At 39.4% G+C, this 21,283-nt stretch overlaps 1 long non-coding RNA gene across 1 annotated transcript; it reads left to right on the top strand.

Annotated features, from left to right (window-relative positions):
- The first annotated feature begins 157 nt into the window (after positions 1-157).
- LOC128314471 (uncharacterized) lies at positions 158-5,128 on the top strand. The gene is made up of 2 exons (XR_008296158.1): positions 158-434; positions 4,527-5,128. It is a non-coding gene; the product is annotated as an uncharacterized LOC128314471 (long non-coding RNA).
- Positions 5,129-21,283: the final 16,155 nt, after the last annotated feature.

The following is a 21,283-nucleotide window of genomic DNA, read 5'->3' as shown; positions in this document are numbered from 1 at the left end:
ACATTCAATTCTCCGCCCTTCTGAGACTGCCGGGTTCAGCAAACACACTGCGCAGGGAGGGGAGCCTCCGCACAGCAGAAAGGCCCCTGGAGCGGGGCTCAGCAAACAAGTTGAGGGCAGTGGGCAGTGGGCAGGAGTCCAGGCCGCTCCGCGTGTGATTCCGCGTCCAGGCATCCCACACGTGCAGAGGGGGAGGGGTTCTGGCACAGAAAGGAGACCAAAAGGGAAAACACATATTGACAAAGCCTTCACAGTTGTGAACCAGGGCTGCAGAGGGACAGACAGGAGCTGCTGCTGGAACAGAAAGGGAGCATTTGACACACTGAAGCCCAGGCCCGGGAAGGCCAGGGGCCTGCGCCACAAAAGGGGAAAGCAATTAAGAACAAATGCAGTGTTCTGCCCTCTGCAAAGGGGAAGGCAGAAAAAGCAAACCGGTAGGCCCAGTGAGACAGTTAAAGGCATCGTTTCGGGGTTGGGGGGCGGGGGGGTGGGGGGGTGGGGACCATTTTGTAGAGAATTCCAGCTTCTATGAATTAAATACAGACCCTGGATTCCTCACCTGGTCTGCCAGGATCCGCTTGTGCCCTGCTGCTCAATACCCTTTAGGATTCACCCTTACTTACCTCGGGATGTCTAGACTCAGGAAACATGATTTATAAGGGTCTTTGTGATTTTCCCACAACACACATATCACAAATGCCCCTTAATTTCTTAGGGAAACACAGCTCCAGGGCTACCAATGTTTCCCTCAGGTGGTAGCTCGGATGTCAGTTGCTTTGGGAAGTCTTTCCCAACCACCTCCCCACCCCCCCACCCCCACCAGCCCCTTCACCCTCTTCCCCCCCACTCCAATCTGGGTTACCCTTTCTCTGGGCTCCCTGGCGCTAGTACTTTCTTCCACTATGGTAAGCCTTGCCTCTGTGTATTGTGGCTGTCTGTTGGTTTTCTTTTTAACTGTTAAATATCTGAAACTACAGAAAAATTTTAAAGCGTACTTTGTTACCAATGAAAACCTTGTTACAGTTAATACCTTGTTAATTACACATATTTTAAAATAGGGATATAAAATGTTACAGATACAGAATAGTACTACCATTGTTATTCTCTGCTTATGTACCTTAGTTATCTATGTTTCTTTTTTTTTTTTTTTAGTTTATTTACTTATTTTGAGAAAGAGAGCATGAGTGGGGGAGAGGCAGATAGAGAGGCAGACACTGATGTCTGGCTCCATCTCAGGAATGTGCGACCGTGACCTGAGCCAAAATCAAGAGTCCAATGCTGGAAACCAATGTGACAATAAATTGTATTAAAAAAAAAAAAAAAGAGTCCAATGCTTAAGGGACTGAGCCACCCATGTGCCCCAGTTACTTATGTTTCCAATCAAAAACAAAACACAGTATTTCTTGGTATGTTTCTAACATAATTAGTAATATACTACACATACTCTAACAATTCTTTCACTGTGTCTTGTGTTTTGACATCACATTCATAAAGAAATTAAGACATCGGAGAACAAATCATTAAAAAAACTAATCCATTTGACTACATTAAAATGTAAAAACTCTGAATTGTAAAATATTGCATAAATGAAGTTAAAAAGATAAGCTGCTGACTCTACTTCTTTTAAAAATAATTATTCTCTCAAAGACATTCATGTTCATAATTTTAAAAGTCAAGTTTTTCTAATATGTTTAAAATTTAAAAGTTTTAGGGCACCTGGATAGCTCAGTCAGTTAAGCATCCAACTCTTGGTTTCAGCTCAGTCATGATCTCAACAGTTTGCGGGTTGGAGCCCTGCCTCAGGCTCTACACTGATGGTGCGGAGCCTCCTTGGGTTTCTAAGGTCCACTCTGTCTGTCTCTCTCTCAAAATAAATAAATAAACTTAAAAAAAATTTTAATAAAATGAAATTAAGAAGTGTCTTCCCTTACTTGCTTTCATTCTTCAGAAGCAGATTTTTTCAACTCTTTTAACTATTTTTTTTTTCTGGAATTGGCCTCCATGTTTTTAAATAACATGCATTTTTTTTTTAGGAGACTAAAAAAATACTATTGAAGACAATGATTTATGAACTTTCTTCACACACATTCTTCCTCCCTCTTTCTCCTCCATTTTGATAGATAGAACTGGTTGGAGCAATAGTCCGTGCTTACATTAGCAGGGTTATGTAAATATTATCCACAGAAGAGCCATGGTAATGTCCCAGTTTCACTTTCTTTTATCTATAACTTTTTGTTTTCCCTATTGTCTCCACTACCCTCACTGGTTTCATTGCCAGTGTGCCTTTATTTTTTTCTAAACTCCCCCCAAAAGAGGAATTTCTTTAATTTTTAATACATTCAAACTCACCAGGAAATACATACACACACATATGTAAGTATATATATGTATGTCTTTTCCCCTGGATGTATTTTCCATATAACCCATCTGAAGCGCTCTTGTGGGGCGCCTGAGTGGCTCAGTTGGTTGAGCCTCCGACTTCGGCTCAGGTCATGATCTTGTGGTTTGTGGGTTCCAGCCGCGCATCCGGCTCTGTGCTGACAGCTCAGAGTCTGGAGCTTGCTTCAGATTCTGTGTCTCCCTCTGTCTGACCCTCCGCTGCTTGCACTCTGTCTCTCACATTGTCTCAAAAGTAAATAAATATTTAAAAATATATATATTTTTTGAAGCACTCTTGCCTTCCCATCTGGTCCAGTTGTTCCATATCTGCTGCCAGCTCTCTGCCTGGGACTTCTCTTCACTCTTATCCTGGACATCGGATGACCAACTCATCCTAATTTGCCAGGGATCGGCCCAGTTTTAAAGCTGAAAGTTCCACATTTGGCACCACCCTCAGGCTCAGGCAAATTGGAACTGGTCAATCTACCTGGACATCCCCTTGCCTCTTTCCTGGTTCAAGTCCTGTTTCCTGGATCCTATGTGATCTTCTTCTCAGTTTCTATCCTTATTTTGTGGAATCCATTCTCCAGTATTTTCCTGAAAAGGAGGTAAAAAATTTTTAAACTTGCATATCTGCCATGTCTTTATTCTGCCTTCACACTTGTTAGAAAATTTGGCAGAGAACAGAAATCAAGATTTGAAACAATTTTCCATCTGAATTTTGAAAGGATTGCTCCACTGACTTTCCACGTGGCAGGTGAAAAGCCTGGTGCTTTTCTGATTCTGGATCTTTTGTATATTTTTAATCTCTAGGAATTTGCAGGATTTTTATCTCCAAGGTTCTGAAATTTCACAATGGCACACCTTAGTGTGAGTTTTTGTCGTTGCAGGCATCATGCAGGGCATAAGTGAGCTCTCTCAATCTACAAACTCATATCCTCTATTTAAGGAATTTTTCTTCAAAAATACCCTACCCTATCTTTTTGCATTCTCTCTTTCTAGAGCTCCTGCTTACTAGAGTGGTGGGCCTCCTGAACTCTAATATTTTCCTTTTCTTTTCCATTTTCCATTTCTTTATTTTTGATTGACTTTCTGGAAGATTGCAGCAAGTTTATCTTCCAGACTTTTTTCTGAGAATTTACTATTTAACTTCAAAGAGCAATTTTTATTTATTTATTTATTGTTCTCTGAATAGTTTTATTCTATAGCCTTTTCTCATTGTTGTCAGATGCTACATCTCTTCTTACCACCTGGGGAAATGAACTATCAAGTTTGTTCGTTTTTGAGTCTTATTCTGCCCCATACATAATTTCTATTTTCTTCAGGTGTTTTTGATTTGGTTCTGTCTGTCCTGGCATAAGCTTTCCTTAATTGCCTGGTAATCCTTGGCTGTCTGTGCATATTTAAAAATAAAGTAATAAAAGAACCTGATTGGAACAGGCAGGTACACATCCCGGTAGGGTACTCTGGTGAGGTTGATTTATTATTTTTTCTTTGTTTCTTTGTTTTCGTGTTTAGCTGGCTTCCCATAGCAGACTCAACCACACTCTCACCTGGAAAGTAGAAGTTTGGCTAACGATTCATTTCTCTTACAGACCTGCAACTAATCCTCCTGCTGTCAGCACCACCTGCACCCCTATTCTGATAGTTCTAAATATTTCTGAGTTCCTATAGTTTGTTCAGCCTTCTCAGTTTCCCTTACTGTCCGCTTTGGTTTTAATTGTTAATTTCATTTTGCCACTTCCATATGCTTTCTAGTTTCCAATATTCCAATGCTGCCATATTCTCTACTTGTAAGTATTTCTTTTTTTGCCTCTATAGGTTTGTGCCTTAAAACAAAACAAAACAAAACAAAACAAAACCCTATACTGTCACTTTTATGTAATTTTGGCAGGGAGGGTATGTAGATGTGTGTTTACCATATTTCAGCAGAAGTCTGTTGGATCTGGAGGTGGCTGAGGTGAGGACTGCCTCTCATTCATCATCACAGTCTAGTGTCCAGCATATTCTAGCATATTGCCTGGCATATATTAGGAGCTCAATAAGTAAAGTCTTAATGAATGTAGTACTAACTACATTTTTTTTGGAAATATTAACTATTGTTTTGCTTTGTTTTTCTCACCAGTATTTCACTTTCTCCTTTCCAGCTAGGCTAATCTGTCATTTTTTCAGAGAATGCTTGGGACAACAGAAAGCAAACTATTGCTGCAGTGTTTAGGAGAATTGAAAGGACTCATAGCATAAACAAAAATATTGGGGCGAAACATTGTGAATCATTGCTCTATCTCTCCCTGGAATTGGAAGACTCATCCAAAAGAGAGTCAGAGCTTAGTTCCAGGGACGCAGCAAGTCCTGTAAAAACAAAACAAAACAGGTAGTGTGTCTAGACAGTTGGAACAATTTCATCCATCTAGAAAGGCTCAGGAGCACCAGAAGTTTCTCACTCATTCAAGAATGAAAACAATGTAAATGGAGTGAGTCAGCAGATCTAAAAGAGCTGTGAGGACAAGAGTGAAGGTGAAAAAATGCCAGACTGGACCACTGAATGAAGAGACAGGATGATGCTCATGTCACTGGATATATCATGGACAGATGACAATCTCTCCCCCCTAGATTCTTTGGAACTATTTGTGTCCCTTGTTACTTAAACACAATCCTGGGGAAATCTACAAATTAACTGAGATTAAGTTTCTGCCACCCAAGTAAAATGAGAGCTCAAGATTGAAATTAAATTGGCTTATGAAAACAATATTATATTTCTACAATATCTCTACTAGTTAGTTGAAATTCATATATACTACACAAATGTAAGTACGATCACCAGATTATTTTCAAATTTATTTAAAAATTCTCAAGTTTTACACAAGAGATGATCAAATATGTTAATGTAACTACAAGCTAAAGAACAGATTTATTACACCCAGCAATAGCACTACTAGGAATTTATCTACAAGATACAGGAGTGCTGATTTGAAGGGGCACATGTACCCCAATGTTTATAGCAGTGCTATCAACAATAGCCAAATTATGGAAAGAACCTAAATATCCATCAATTGATGAATGGATAATGAAGATGTACACACACACACACACAATACTACTCAGTGATGAAAAAGGATGAAATCTTCCCAATTGCAACAACATGGATGGAACTGGAAGGTATTACGCTACGTGAAATAAGTCAGCCAGAGAAAGACAGATATCATATGATTTCAGTCATATGTGGAATTTGAGAAACTTAACAGAAGACCATAGGGGAAGGGAAGGAAAAATCAGATACAAACAGAGAGGGAAGGAAACCATAAGAGACTCTTAAATACAGAGAACAAAGTGAGCGTTGATGGGAGTGGGAGTTGGGGGAGTCGGGAAAATAGATGATGGGGATTGAGAAGAGCACTTGTTGGGATGAGCCCTGGGTGTTGTATGTAAGTGACGAATAGTGGGAATCTACTCCTGAAGCCAAGACTACACTGTATGTTAGCTCACTTGATAAATAAATAAATAAATAAATAAATAAATAAATAAATAAATAAATATTAAATAAAGTACAGATTTATTCTTGTGAATGACAAATCATCCATAAAATCAAGGATGTGGTTTATAGAATAGGTAGATTGCTTGGCTAAACTGTTTATATTATTGTTAATCTTAATAGAATAATTAAGGAATACAGAAACATCTATCAGGAATGTATGTTAGGACCTCTACTTTCAGCCAAGATGAAGGCCAGCGCTCTCACCAGGAATGGCTACAAAAGCTTAAAAAGCTTACAAAATACACAAAACAATATCTGCTTGAAGGCAGTGAGGAACTTCGGGGGAAATTCAGACTTAAGCACCAAGATTCTGGAGAAGGAAGAAACTTGGAGAGGAGAGTTGGCATTCTGCAATTGATTTTTCCTCTGGCAAACTAGCACTTGCTTACTCTGAGCACTAAGCAAGAGGCCAAGGACAAGGTCATGGATGTGGGCTGGAGGTCACTAACAGGCAGAGAAGGCAACAGGATTTTTGGCAGTTTTGGGAAGTAGAAAAATGGGAATTTTATGAGTCTGGGATGCCATTGAGAAGGGTGTTTGGAAAATCAAGCTTGACACTTGATCTGTTTTCCCAAATTCCTATGCTGCATGGAACAGGATATTAAGAAACTAAGCAGAAAACCTGTGTAAGTACAGCTGAGGTTTTTCAGTCTCAAAAAACTCACCAAGAAGAGAGGGTCACAGTGGGCACCCCCAGGTCCTTAGATGGAGTCTTTGGAGGGTGTTTTGCTATATCAAAAAGATAACACATTATTTCTCATAATTCTGGAGGTTGCAAAGTCCAAGATCAAGGCATCGACAAATTCAGTGTGGTGAGAGTAGGCTTTCTGGTTCATAGACAACCATCTTTTCACTGTGTCTTCACAAGGTGGGAGGGACAAGAGAACTCTCCAGGGTCTCTTTTATAAGGGCACTACTCCCATTCATGAGGACCTCTCCCTCATGACCTAATTACCCTCCAAAGGCCCCATCTATAATACCACATTAAGGGTGACAATTTCAACATACGAACTTTGGGGAGACATAAACATTCAGTCTATACAAGAGGCATCCTCTCTAAGAACAGGGATGGATCAGAGGTGGAAAAGAACCTCATAAAAACTATAATGCACTCTATGACATTCTGGAAAAGGTGAAACTATGAGGACAAAAGTAAGATCAATAGTTGCCAGGGGTTTGGGCTTGGGAGGGATAAATAGGTGGAACGTAGAAGATTTTTAAGGCAGTGAAACTATTCTTTATGATACTATGATGGTGGGTACCCGTCATATACATTTGTCAAAACCCACAGAATGCACAGTACCTAGAGCAAACCTAAAGCAGACTACAGACTTTGATGCATGATGATGCATCACTGTAGAGTCATCCTTGGTTTAAAAAAAAAAAAAAAAAAAAAAGCAGCATTCTGGTAAGGGATGTTGATAATGGGGAGGCTATGCATGTATAAAGGTAGGGGCATACAGGAACTCTGTACTTTCTGCTCATTTTTTTTTTTTTTCTGTGAACGTAACACTGTTCAAAAAAACAAAAAAAATCTAAAATCAAAACAAAACCCTGTAATGCAGCCTGCAGTCTATCTCTGATTGGATTAAAGTAGTCAACTCACTCAAAGAGGAAGGGGGAAAGCCTCTCTAGAGAAATATTTCATCCCTAAGCCTCTACAATGTTTAAGAAACAATGTCTGGCACTTTCAGGAGATATTTATCAGACATTCTAGGAGACAGAAACAATTACTAAAAGCCATAAATAAAAAACAGAAATGGACATATTGATCCAGATATTTTAGTTATCAAAAACATTTAATATAAGTATGATTAATATACTGAGGAAAAACAGATGAAAAAATGGATGCTATTAGTATAAATATCAGAGTACAAAATATATCAAAAAGCTAGCAATTTCACAAAGCTAGTATTTCACATTTATTGAATGCTTATTTTGTGCCAGGCATTGTTGTAAGTGATTCTTAAATTTCTCACAATAATCCTGTGAAATAAACACTGTACTATTATTGCCCCCACTTTACAAATGAGAAAACTGAAGCACAAGATGGGTAAATAAATGCTTATGGCCAAATGACTTATAAATGGCAGAGTTAGAATTTGAACTCATGTAGTCCAACTCGAGAGGCCTCAGTTTTATCACCGTGCTATCTAGAGTATCCATCTCCTACAACTACAATAGCCACAGATGATAATGTTTTGGTTAAAGAGATGTAGGACCTTGACAGTTCAAATTACTCAGGTCACCAAAATATTTTCTGTTTTCTCATAGCCTCAAAAGATGAGAATGTGTGAGTTCTAAACCTTAACCAAAATTGCTCAGAGATGTATTCTTGAAGCCATGCTCCCAGTAATACTCATCAGAAAGTACTAAACTCAGAAGAAATGTGTCTAATTTTAGGTAGACTAAAAATAGAAAATAAAAACAAGGATGTGAAATCCGATCAAAAATAGTGCTTAATATTAACCACCACCTAACTTACTTTTGCACACTTTTGCCTGGACACACTTTAATTATTATAATTGCCACCTGTGAATTCTTCAGTGCAGAACTACAGTTAATTCATTCATCCCACCCATGGGGAGATAATTTGGAACAAAATTCCACCAGATGCATAGGTCTCGACTTTTTAGCAGTAGTCACTCCCTGAATAAACCAAGTCTCCATCCTTGGGTACACACTGTTCTTGTTGACAGACAGGATGGTTTACTGTCTTACCAGGCAAACGTTTAAGAAATGTATTTGAAAGAACAGTGGACTCCTCAGCAGGAAAACTCTCCCTGTCTCCTGTACTCCTTTTCCCAACAGTTTATTTCCACTGCCAGAAATATTTGTCATTTGATTTGATTTCTCCAGGTCTCTTCTAGACAGATCAAACATTTCTCATCATTTTTACCTTAGTATGAATTAATGAATGACTCAATTTCATGGACAGCCAGCTGTGATCAGAGACATAAAGAAGTTGGTGTTTCCACTGGAATGTAGTAAGTAAAAGTCATGACAATTTTTGAGAATAAATTACTGGACTGTTATTTCTTAACCACTACAAAATGAAGTGTAAGGTAATCTTCCTCTTAGAATTGTGGTGAAGACTTCATTAGAACAATGAGAATAAATATGCTTAGGATAATATTAGGTGTCTAATAAATGCTGGCTTTTATAATTAATTATAATGACTTTGTCAATAATGGAGAAATTTAAAGGAATAAGATATATTTTAAAAGATGGCAAGATGGTTATGGTAGTAGATCTGAATAAAGTTTAATAAAAGAGTACAAATAAGCCCTCAACTCACAGAGCTACATTTCATTGTTCAACATCATTTTTGCTGCTTTGGATGATACATGAAAGACTAGGATGCATCTTGTGATCTGGTTAGCATGCAAACTTAAATACTCATAAATTTATAAATCCATTTAATACATTTAAGAAATTTTTTGGGGGGCGCCTGGGTGGCTCATTTGGTTAGGCGGCCGACTTCAGCTCAGGTCACGATCTCGCCGTCCGTGAGTTCGAGCCCCGCGTCGGGCTCTGTGCTGACAGCTCAGAGCCTGGAGCCTGTTTCAGATTCTGTGTCTCCCTCTCTCTGACCTTCCCCCGTTCATGCTCTGTCTCTCTCTGTCTCAAAAAATAAATAAACATTAAAAATTAAAAAAAAAAGAAAAAAAAATTTTGTGGAATCAGAATTTCAGGTTTATAGTTAAAATCTTTTCTCTCCACTTATCCAGTAAACTATTATCTCTTCCTATGTCCATTTGCTTCTGAACAAAGTAATCACTTAACGTAATGCCCACTCATGCAGGCTTAGGTGCCCTATGGCTTTTCTTATATGAAAATTATCTTCCTGACTTAGTATCAGCAGGATATGCGCCAGTGAGCTATTTTTTTTTCCAATAATAGCAGTAGATTATATATATACTCCAACATTTTCTCAGTGAGTTCCATTTGTAACCAGAAGCAAACCCTTACAAGCTTGTTAAGAGGTTTTATAAATGCAGTTGGGCTACAGAGTAAAAAGAAGCCAATTAATTGTCTCCCAGGGTGCAAGAATTCAGGAGTTACCTCATTAGTGCCATGCTCTTACCAACCTGGCCTCTCAGAATGATTACTCCGAGTCTAGTTTTCTGGTTAACTTTGTGGATGATGAATGTTTACTCAATCACCTGAGAAATATGTATATCAATGAATTAGTGTGGCTGAAGAGAAAGATCTATAAAGGCAGAAATCTGTGTTTAAACTAGAATAGCATGTAGAGGGACAGGCGTGGCTGGAGTACTCAGAGTCACTGATCATTGGTCAGTGGCTTGATCACTTACCAACTATTTGACCTTGAGCAAGTACTTCATGGGCCTCTTGCTTTTTCACAGGACAAACAATATTGTTAGACTGCAGGGTTTCTAACTTTCCTTTCTCACCCTAACATTCTGCTAATCTTATGTACTGAAGAGGAAATTGAAGTTAAAGACTTTTTGTTTCTTATTAAGAGGTGCCACTTTCAAAGGCTACTATACTAGTTACATATGTGGACATAGAAGATTTCAGTAAAATTAAATTACACTGAAGAGCGTCTGTCTGGCTCAGTTGGAAGAGCATGGGACTCTTCATCTCCAGGTCATGAGTCCAAGCTCCATATTGGGTGTGGAGATGACTTACATACATACATACATACATACATACATACATACATACATAAACTTAAAAAAATTAAATTACAGGGGTGCCTGGGTGGCTCAGTCGGTTGAGCGTCTGGCTTCGGCTCAGGTCATGATCTCATGGTTGGTGAGTTCGAGCCCCACATCGGGCTCTGTGCTGACAGCTCAGAGCCTGGAGCCTGCTTCGGATTCTGTGTCTTCCTTTCTGTTCCTCCCCTGCTCAAACTCTGCCTCTGTCTCTCAAAAATAAATAAAGATTAAAAAAATTTTTTTAAGTAAAAAAAAAATTAAATTACACAGACTACCGAAATAAAAGCCAACTAATTTTCTCAAGAATCGCTTTCAAATGTACCTTCAAAGTCACATGAATGGACCACACAAATATAGTTAATTGATTTTTACAAAGGCACAAAGATAATTCAGTGGATAAAGTGGATAATTCAGTCTTTAAGTGGTGGTGCAACAGGTGGACATTCATACACAAAATGAATAAATAACACTAGACACAGATGTTACACATTTCACAAAAATTAACTTTAAATATCTCATAGAAGGTTGAGTATAACTACTTATCTCTGAAGTGTGGGCTGCATATAGTAGTGACTTCCTTCCGAAGAGTAGAGATGGAAAACAGGAAAAAAAAAAAGTAACTTTCTGGTAGAAAAACCTGACAAACACCACCTCAGTCAGGTGATCAAGGTCAGCATCATCAGCTATAGGTCATGTTGATAACATATACTCCTGATACAATTGTTGCTGGTCTTCCTCCATAAAACTCAAAAACCCAGTCTAATCATAAGGACAAAAATCAGACAAGTCCTAATTGAGAGACCTTCTACAAAATACCTCATCAACACCTCTCAAAACTGTGAAGGCCAGCAAAAACAAGAAAAGTCAAAGAAAATGCCATAAACAAGAGGAACCTAAGAAGACATGATGACTGGGGCATCTGGGTGGGTGGCCCAGTCGGTTGAGAATCCAACTCTTCATTTCAGCTCAGGTCATGATCCCAGGGTCATGGGATCAAGCTCCTAGTCAGGCTCCTTGTTGAGCACATGGAGCCTGCTTAAGATTTTCTTTCTCTCTCCCTCTGCCCCTCTCCCGCATGCCCACACATTCTCTCTCTCTCTCTCTCTCTCTCTCTCTCTCTCTCTCTCTGTCTGTCTCTCCCTCTAGAAAGAAAGGAAGGAAGAAGACATGATGACTACATGTAATGTTATACATTGGACTGAATCCTAGAACAGAAAAAAGACATTAGCTAAAAACAAAGGGAATATGAATAAAGAAAAGACTTCGGTTAATTATAACGTATCACTATTAGCTCATTAGTTGTGTTGTGGTTACCATATTAAGGTAAGATGCTAAAAATAGGGGAAATTGGGTTGGGGTATATGGAACTCTCTCTACTATGTTTGTAATTGTTCTGTAAACCTTAAACTATCCTAAAATTAAGAGTTTATTAATAAAAAAACATATGAACTGTTTGTGTATTTCTAGGCAAAATGTTCATACCAATAATACTGCTTTGAATTTTTTTGTCTCACTTTCCTTCATAGTAAATGGTATAGCTGCTACATAATATTGTTGGTCCTTTAAGGATCCTTCGATTTTGGAATTAAGTTGCATCCATAGAATTACATCTTTGAAAGTAGAGTATTACCAACCAAAACTAAGAGAAAAACAGTTCACTTTTTGTGTATATTTTATCAAACAAAGCAATAATAACAAACCATTATCTTTTTTTTTTAAGTTTATTTTGAGAGAGACAGAGACAGAGAGACAGAGAGAGAGAGCAGGGGAGGGACAGAGAGAGAGGGAGAGACAGAATCCCAAGCAGGCTCCACACTGCCAGCGCAGAGCCCAATACAGGACCCTAACCCACAAACCGTGAGATCATGACCTGAGCTGAGATCAAGAGTCAGATGCTCAACCGACTGAGCCACCCAGGCGCCCCAACAAACCATTATCTTAAGAAGAAGAAACAAACAGGAATCCCCACTGATTTGGGGGTGATCTTATTCTGTAAAATTAAATGATATGGAGTGTGCTTAAATAGGCAAAAAGCTACAGGAGACTGGATTCTCTATTGTACTGTTAGTTTCTCCCCAGTTAGTTACTCTTTGATGTGTTGCCTGTTAAAATGTTTCCCAAGAATGTGGTCTGGCACACACCTTGCTGTGCTGAGTGCTCAGACACTTGCATTTTTGTCCTAATTTACCCACCAACAACTTGTGTGACAGGAAGTCTCTACTGTTTTCTGTGTCAAAATGTGGAATTGGGTAAGCTGACCTCCAAGCTCTCTTCCTGTTTTATGACTGTAGACATAAGAGTAACTTATTACCACGAGGTGACACAGTAGCATGCATTTGTTTTTCAGATTATCTGGTTTCACCTGGCACAGAGTGGGGACGTCAGGAAAAGATGTGGGATGGGCAAGATAAAAAAAACAGCTGAAGTTTAATCTAGAAACGCGAAGTGTTTGAGGGGATCTGGCTCCAAATATTTGAAGAATTGTCGTGTGGGAAGGGATAGCAGACATGTTCTGGGAAATTCCAGGGAACAAACTTAAGGCCAACAGAGATGTAGGAATGGCCTACATCTGAACCAGAGTAACCTTTGAGGATGGTGGCATCAGTCACAGATGTCCCAAAGGAGAGTGGCTCACTGGAACAGCGGTGGTGTCTCCTCACAGCTGAGGAGGTAAATTCCCACTCACCTGCCTCATTTGTTTTTAAAACTGCCTTGCCTTCCTCACCACATCCCTTCCTACCAACCTTATTCCTCTCCCCCAGAGTTTCTGATCCCAACCCTGCAATGGTTTCTACTACAAATATTTCATGACTGTCAGGTGTTTAGGACGGAGAAAAACAAGCTTGAGAGGCACTGCCCTAGATCATTGAAAAGCCCTCTGCTAGGCTAACAGTCTGCAACTACTTGAGAAAGCATCATCTCTGCAGAGCTTCGCCCCTCAGCGGTGCTCTAGTCCCCGGACAGCCGTTCCTCTTTCCAGGCCACCAGCACATCCCCGTGGAATATCTCCGTTCACACACAAGACCTTATTTCATAATTAAGGCCATTTCATCGTACTTGGAATCAGCTCTTACTGGCTTTTTTTAAATGCTTAAAACTCCTCCTACATATTTTAATCCAGCTACCTAGGAGATCTATGTAAGAACTCTCCCTAAATTCACAATCTATTTTGGTGGGGAAAGGCCTGTTTTGCCAAACTGCAACATTAAAATCTGGGGAACTTATTTCTCCCCTCAGCTGGGAGGAAAGCCACAGGCACTGAGTACACATTCCAGTTATCCATCTTTAAGTGATGTATTGGTTGAAAGCCACAATGCATTCATTACAGACGGGCCTTCCTAGGATAATGGCTTTTTCTCTGAGACCACACTTCCCTTCCAGGCCATCAGTGAAAATGAGAAAAGCACAAATACACTTGGCAGGCAACCGTCCTGAGGCATCCTGCCATTCACATCTTCCCTAACAACTCAGAAAACAAGCATATGAAACATAGGAAACGTCCTCACGGAGCAAGGAAATAATCTGAAACCTTTCTTTCTAGTTTCCTCCTGGTCAGAGCAAAGCTTGAGATCACCACACTTCAGTCTAATACTGAAAACACAGTCTTGTCAGAAGACATAAACATCAAAGGACGGCATCTGTTAATTTTTATAGACTAAGTTGAGTGTCTGCTTCACATTTTATCAGTTTTATTGATAATAGGAACACATATAAGCAACCGCCTAGCTTGTAAGTCACATAATATTTTATTGTCTTTTTGTTGTTGTTTTGTTTTGTTTTTCCTAAAGAAGATAATCCAGGCAGTAAAATAATGGGCTGAGTGATGAAAACCTAAATTATGTCTAGCTAGGTTTCAGGCCAAGTTTATTGGAAGTTATCTGCTTCTGACCAGCCTCACCTGTTGCTGAGCATTCATTGCTATAGCAAGGCTATTCATGTATTTAATTCCTTCAAGGGGCCCCTTCCTCTCTCAGGGGGACATCACCCAGACAACTGTCACGTTGTGTGCTCCTGCTGTACTTAACAGCAAACTCTATTGTTGTTCTTATTACATTACATGGACGTCATCTGTTTCTACATGTCTGTCTCACATACTACAGTGTGAACTCTTTGAGGACTACCGGTAAGTCTTATTTGTCTTCATTCAGAATAACAGTTCAAAGTATGTTTGTTGAGGGAGTGACCAAAACCATGAACTGCCATCGGACAGTGAGGCCAAGTGGTTATGAAGATGTACTCTGATGGCAAGCGTCTATGTTTTTCAACTCTGGTTCCCCCATTTTTCAACTGTGTGACATCACACAATTATCCCATTTGCACCTCAGTTAATCTGTTAGATGGGGTAATAATAGGATTTCCTTCATAAGGTTGTTGAGTTAGTATATATGAAGCATGCAGAAGCATGGGTTTGTTGTGGTTGATATTGTTTTAATAAGATTATTATCACTAGGGAACAATAATACCCCTATTAATAATACTGGAAGAATTTCTCACATGGGTTCATGGTTCTTTGCATCAGAGCCTTTGATAGTAAGGAAGCAAGCCAGATATACACCACATGGTAGACAGACAGCAGAATGACATATAAATGTTCTCTGTCATCTGTGAATGAAATATAGCTAATATTGGGCAAGTACTCCCTATGTGCCAGGAATCTATTAGATATTTTATACATATAACATCTATTTTTTAGTAAACTTTATTTTTTAGAGCAGTTTTAGGTTCACAGAAAAATTTAGGGGATGGTACAGAGATTTTCCACTCATGTATAGCCTTCCCCATTATCAACATCCCCCCAGAGTGCTACATTTGTTACAACTGATGAGCCTACATTGACACATCAAGTACTCAAATCTATAGTCTACACTAGGGTTCACTCTTGGTGTTTTATATTCTATTCTATTCTGGACAAATGTATAATGACATGTATTCACCATTACAGTGTCATACAGAGTAGATTCATTGTCCTAAAAGTCCACTGCAAATGACCTCTTTACATTTTCAAAAAAATTGAGAGATATTATTAATATTATTATTTTTATTATTATTCTCATTTTTAAAAGATGAGGAAAATGAGGCTCAGTGAGTGTAAACAACTTATCAAGGATTATACACTAACAAGTGGATCATCTGGCCCCAGGACCCATTATCTTTCTATTCCACTGCTCCCAGTGGAACATGCAGAAAGCAGATGAGTCACAGGAATGTAATTAAATGTTCCCTACAGCAGTGACCAACTTATGAGGATATAATCCAGTGTCACCGGGCCTTTTCAGCCTATGATGCTAATGGGGTCTCAAGAACATTAATATCCAAATAATGGTGGGTTTTCAGCCCTGAATGTAGTCCACTGGATATATTTCTGGAAGTCAAAGTAGAATTAAGAAAAATATAGGAGTGCCTGGGTGGCTCAGTCAGTTAAGCGTCCAACTTTGGCTCAGGTCATAATCTTGAGATTTACAAGTTCGAGCCCTGCATCGGGCTTGGTAGTGACAGCTCAGAGCCTGGAGCCTGCTTCAGATTCTGTGTCTCCCTCTCTCTCTGCCCTTCCCTGGCTTGTGCTCTATCTCAAAAATAAATAAAAACATTAAAAAAATTTTTAATATATTTTAATGAAAGTCATTATTAAATTATTACATAGTCATAATAAAATAATAAATATTGCATAAAATTTCTCCTGGGAGTCCTCAGTCAAAACTACACTATGCCCAACTACAAAATTCTAAGGATGGATTTCATACTTTCTAGTCTACCACAGGTTACAGTTTATTTCCCAAAGAAGCACTAATGTAACTTAGTGTTTAAAAATCACACTACCTATCAAGTTTAAATAGTATCATATATTTTTTAAGTTTATTTATTTATTGGGGTGGGGGATGCATGCAAGCAGAGGAGGGGCAGAGAGCAAGAGGGGGAGAGAGAATGCCAAGCAGGCTCCCTGCTGTCAGCACAGAGGCCAACACACAGGGCTCAATCTCAAGAACTGCAAGGTCATGACCTGAGCCAAAATCAAGAGTCAGGAGTTCAATCCACAGAGCCACCCAGGTACCCTTATATACTATTATCTTCATTTGACTGAAGAAGCTGATTTTTGAGGTTAAATTAAGTTAAATGACTTGTCCAAAGTCATATAGTGAAAAAAAAGCAGAAGAGTGAAACAATTTTCAGCTTCCACGCTCTCTCTCTGACAATCGGCTCTTAGCCATTTAATGTGGCTTTGTGACAGGCACTGTGCCGAGTGAAGGCTGGAAGTAGAAAAGTGAATAAGACATAGTTCCTACCCTTGTTGAGGAGATAGACCCATAAATAATTATAATGAAATATAAAAATGGTGGTAGAAGATATACATAAAATGCCACTGGAACACATGGAATTCTTTAAAAAGGATGTGACATCTGAGCTGGGCGTTGGAGAATGAGTAGGAGTTTGCCCAGGAAGGGAAGTGCATTGTAAGCAGAAGGCAATGCTTGGGCGTGGAGTATGTGGGAAATGTGAGGGAGAGATTTCTTGATTCTTGCTGTATTTTAAAAGGTGAGATGTTTTAAATTATAATATTCATAATACAATAGTAATGAACCTTGCAAAAGTGTCCTTTAAGATGGCTACTTGTTAAGTACATACACACACACACACACACACACACACACACACAGACACATATGGACATATAGATTATTGAGATCCAAACATATGTATTTAAAGTCACTTAATACTGGTATACCATAGGACTATTATCTTAACTTTTGCCCTTAATCTGTCTTAGTGGTTCTTCTCTGGGGCCATTTTGACCCCAGGGGACATTTGGTAATGTCTGAAAACATTTTTGGTTATTACAACTTGAGCAGCGCAGAGATGTTACTGGTATCTAATGAACACAGACCAACACACTGCTAAACATCCTACAGTGTATAGGCCAACCCTGCACAATAAAGAATCATCCTACCTCAAATGTCAACTGTTGAGAATCCCTGCTCATCTGCCTAGAAGGCCATGATTCTCTCTCAGACTGCCAGCAAAGCCCAGAGCAGGAGGCCCCTGAATCAAACCACAGGCATTTCAATTTCAGCGGAAGCAGCATGGAGCTAATGGGCCTGCTCCTGCTTCCCAACCTGGCATAAAGTCTGCTCTGCATTATCTGGGTATGGAGATAGCATGGAAAAGACACAAAAAAACAAGTGGATCAGGGGGCCTGAGAACCAACATATCACTTAAAAATAGTTCACTAATGGTTTACCTAATAAACAGAACCACCAAACTAAGTTTTAAAGGCCCTCTCTCATTCTGTGAAGGGACACAGTATATTTTTGTGCATTGTTTTTCTCTCCTCTGCTTACTCAATAGTAATAAGAGCATCAGCCAACATTACTGAGCACTGACTGGATACCAAGCACTGCGCTGTTGCTTTATGTGAAGTATCTGGCTGAACCTTCCCCTGTTGCAATATGACTTCCAGAGTGTACATTTTCTCCCATTGGACACTTGCCCTTATTCTGAGAGAAAATACTGGAGCAGTTCCACAAAGAGGGCAGTTATCCACTGGGGAAACGACACATGGGTATCAGTTTTCACAGGGCAAGGCAGGACAGAAAATCCAGTCTTCAGACCAGGGGAGCTCAGTAAGCAGTTCTGGAGGACCTCTATCTCTCAGGTTGGGTGCTATTCTCTCAGAAGGCTCTTACCCTCAAGGAGCTAAGCGAGAGGGGGAAAAATATAGATGATATAGATGATATAGATATAGATAGAAATAGATACAGATGATATAGATATAGATTAGATATAGATATAGATACAGATATAGATATAGATATCAGCTTCTATTCCACAGAAGTCCATATTTAGATACCCTTGTGATAGATGAACCACTTATATTCCTCAATGATTCCAGGCAAGAACAGAATTATCTTATAAGCACTATGTTTCAGGGCACTTGGCTTAATCCAGGCCCAGTGCTGGGGTTCAAGCAGGAAGAGTTTAGCTATAAGAATCGCTTTGTTGGAGAAGTTTAGGGCAAAAGGAGACTGGGTAGGTGAGAAAAAAGGAGAAGGAGAAGGAAAACATAATGGCCTTTCCCAAGGCTCCCTCTACAGATTAGTCTGAGCCCTAGAGAGAGATGATTTTTCAACCGTTTTTGTCTTTGACTCCAGTAAGAAATGTGTTTTACCTGCCCCCAGCAAAAGTTTCATGAAACACTATATTTTCAAAAGTGACACACTGATCTTTTCTCCCCTGATTCCAATTTATTTTCTTTAATGTTGGCCTTGAACTAGTGGGTGAGTACATGTCCTGCTTTGTCCAGAGCAGTTCCAGTTTATACCTGTTGTCCGTGTGCAATTCTTTTTTAAAAATTTAAAAGTTTTTTCAATATTTATTTTTGAGAGAGAGAAAAACAGTTCAAGTGGGGGAAGGGACAGGGAGAGAGGGAGATAAAATCCAAAGCAGGCTCCGGGCTCTGAGCTGTCAGCACAGAGCCCAACGCAGGGCTTGAACCCACAAATCATGAGACCATGACCTGAGCCTAAGTCAGATACTTAACTGACTGAGCCACCAAGGCATTCCTGCCCTTGTGCAATTCTTAAAACCACCCTCTTTCACTGACTAAATTGATTTTATAACCCATCAGCTTCCATTTGGAAAAATCCTTCTATAGAGAAAGCCTCAAGCAGCATGTGAAGGAACGGGTTTCACAAGGAGAAAGAGCTGCCTCAGGGCTGAGATAACAGAAGGGAAATAGCTCAGTAGGGGGCTGCCCACTCCCAATTTCCAAACCAAGGTTTGGGGCTTTGGGGACACAGACATCAGGGATGTCTGTGAGATGTCGCCCCCAAGTGGTTTCTCATGAAGTCACCATGGGACTGGGTCCCTCTTCCATCACTCACAGAGGTTATAAAGAAGGCTTGTTGCCTCAACCCAGAGATTCACTGAGACACTGATAAAAGCTCGTGAAAGGACTTAGGTCCTATAGAATGCAGGTTGGGGCAATAACTCAGTAACACGGAGTTATTTCCGATAATATTTAAGCCCAGAGTTTTAAGAAATTAATTTTCACAAACATCTGTCTAACAAAAATATGCTAGAAAGAGATGAGTTGCTTAACAAAGCTGCTTACTCACAATAAGCTACTCAAAAAAATTTTTTTAACATACATTTTGTTTCCTTTACCTTTAAAAAGAAATTTTCTCATAGGTACAAAAGTTACAATAACTTTCCTGTGAATAAAATTTAAATTTGAAATAAACAGCACTGAACACTTTTAAAGTGTTTTCATCTATGGAAAAGGAAACTTTTAGTTACTTTAAACCGCTTTGGATATTCATTTGTTTTAATCCTTCCTCATGATTCCCCTGTCTTAAAATATATTTGAAATGCGTGAAATCAGACAGAATTTGTCATGATGTTGCAATTCTGGAGGAAGTATTTGGAAAGAGGACCGATCCATACTCTCCCCAAATATTGTATTCTTATCAGGAAAAGAGTCCTACATTTTTAAAAAGATATTTTACATTTCTACTTGAAATATTAGCAAAATGCATCAATTCTTTTTGTCTTCTGAAATATTTGTTTTAAAATTCTTATTGCCACTTCTCTCTCCTCAAAAGTCAAATTTTAAAAAACAGAAAAGCATCCTCAAACAATAAAAAAATTTTAAAGTTAAAAAAAATAAAAGCATTCTCAAAATCGATTGGTAACGAATGACATTTCCACCTTCTTTTTATTTGCTGGGGCTTCTGTGAGAGGCTTTAACAGCACCCCAGCATGAATCCGGCAATGTGTGCCGACACGTTCTTCTCATGTACCGGGTGAGGCTGGAGGCTTAAGACAACAGACAGCTTCTGGCTTTTTTTAGCTTTCCAGGCAAGGGCCCAAAAACAACTTGTTAAAATAGGTGTTTTAAGAAAGATAGAAATGAAAGAACTACAGTCCTGACTGAGTGCTTTGAAATGTCTTCTATACCTGTGGGTCCCTCCTCTAGAATACCAGACTTGCTTTGAAAGTGGTAAGCTGAACCTTTATTGTCCAAGTTCCAAAGGGATGCAAGAACACACATTTCTCTAATGCTGCACTTTATTCTCCAACGTTACACTAAGTATGGAGAGTAAAACAGTCAAGGGAACCAGTTCTGGTTGGTTCCAGAGACCTTATGCCTGGCTCCTTCATTCCTTCTGCAGCTCTTCTTCAAGCATCCTCTTTACTTGGCTCCCAGATGGCTCTGTGGCCTGGATTTCTTCCATCTCTCTGCTCCTGCTCCATCTCTTTTGCTGGGTCCTCCTCCTTTCCCCAAATTCTGAACATGGAGTGCATCTGGTTCAGTCTCTGGCTTGGTTCAGTGTCCTGTTTCTCTTTACCCACACTCACTCCTTAGCTCATCATTTATTCTCACCACCCTTAGTAAGTAAACTGTCTCCATTCTCATGGCTTCAAATTCCATCTATGTTAATGATTACAAAGTATGGAACTCAAAACACCTCCCATGGTTTCCAGGCTCACACATCTAGCAGCTGACTGAGTGTCTAATAGGCATCTCAACCTTAATGTGTCTACAACTGAGTACTAATATTACTCCCCCAATCTGCTCCTTCTACTGTCTTCTTCGTCTCAATTCATGACAACCCCAACTTCTCAGTTGCTCAGGCTGCAAACCTTGAAGCCATCCTTCATATTTCCTCTCACATTCTTCCTCTCACAT

Source organism: Acinonyx jubatus, chromosome B1, assembly GCF_027475565.1.
Source record: "Acinonyx jubatus isolate Ajub_Pintada_27869175 chromosome B1, VMU_Ajub_asm_v1.0, whole genome shotgun sequence".
In the NCBI taxonomy this organism is placed as follows: Eukaryota; Metazoa; Chordata; class Mammalia; order Carnivora; family Felidae; genus Acinonyx; species Acinonyx jubatus.
This window is presented reverse-complemented; position numbering and strand designations above follow the sequence as displayed.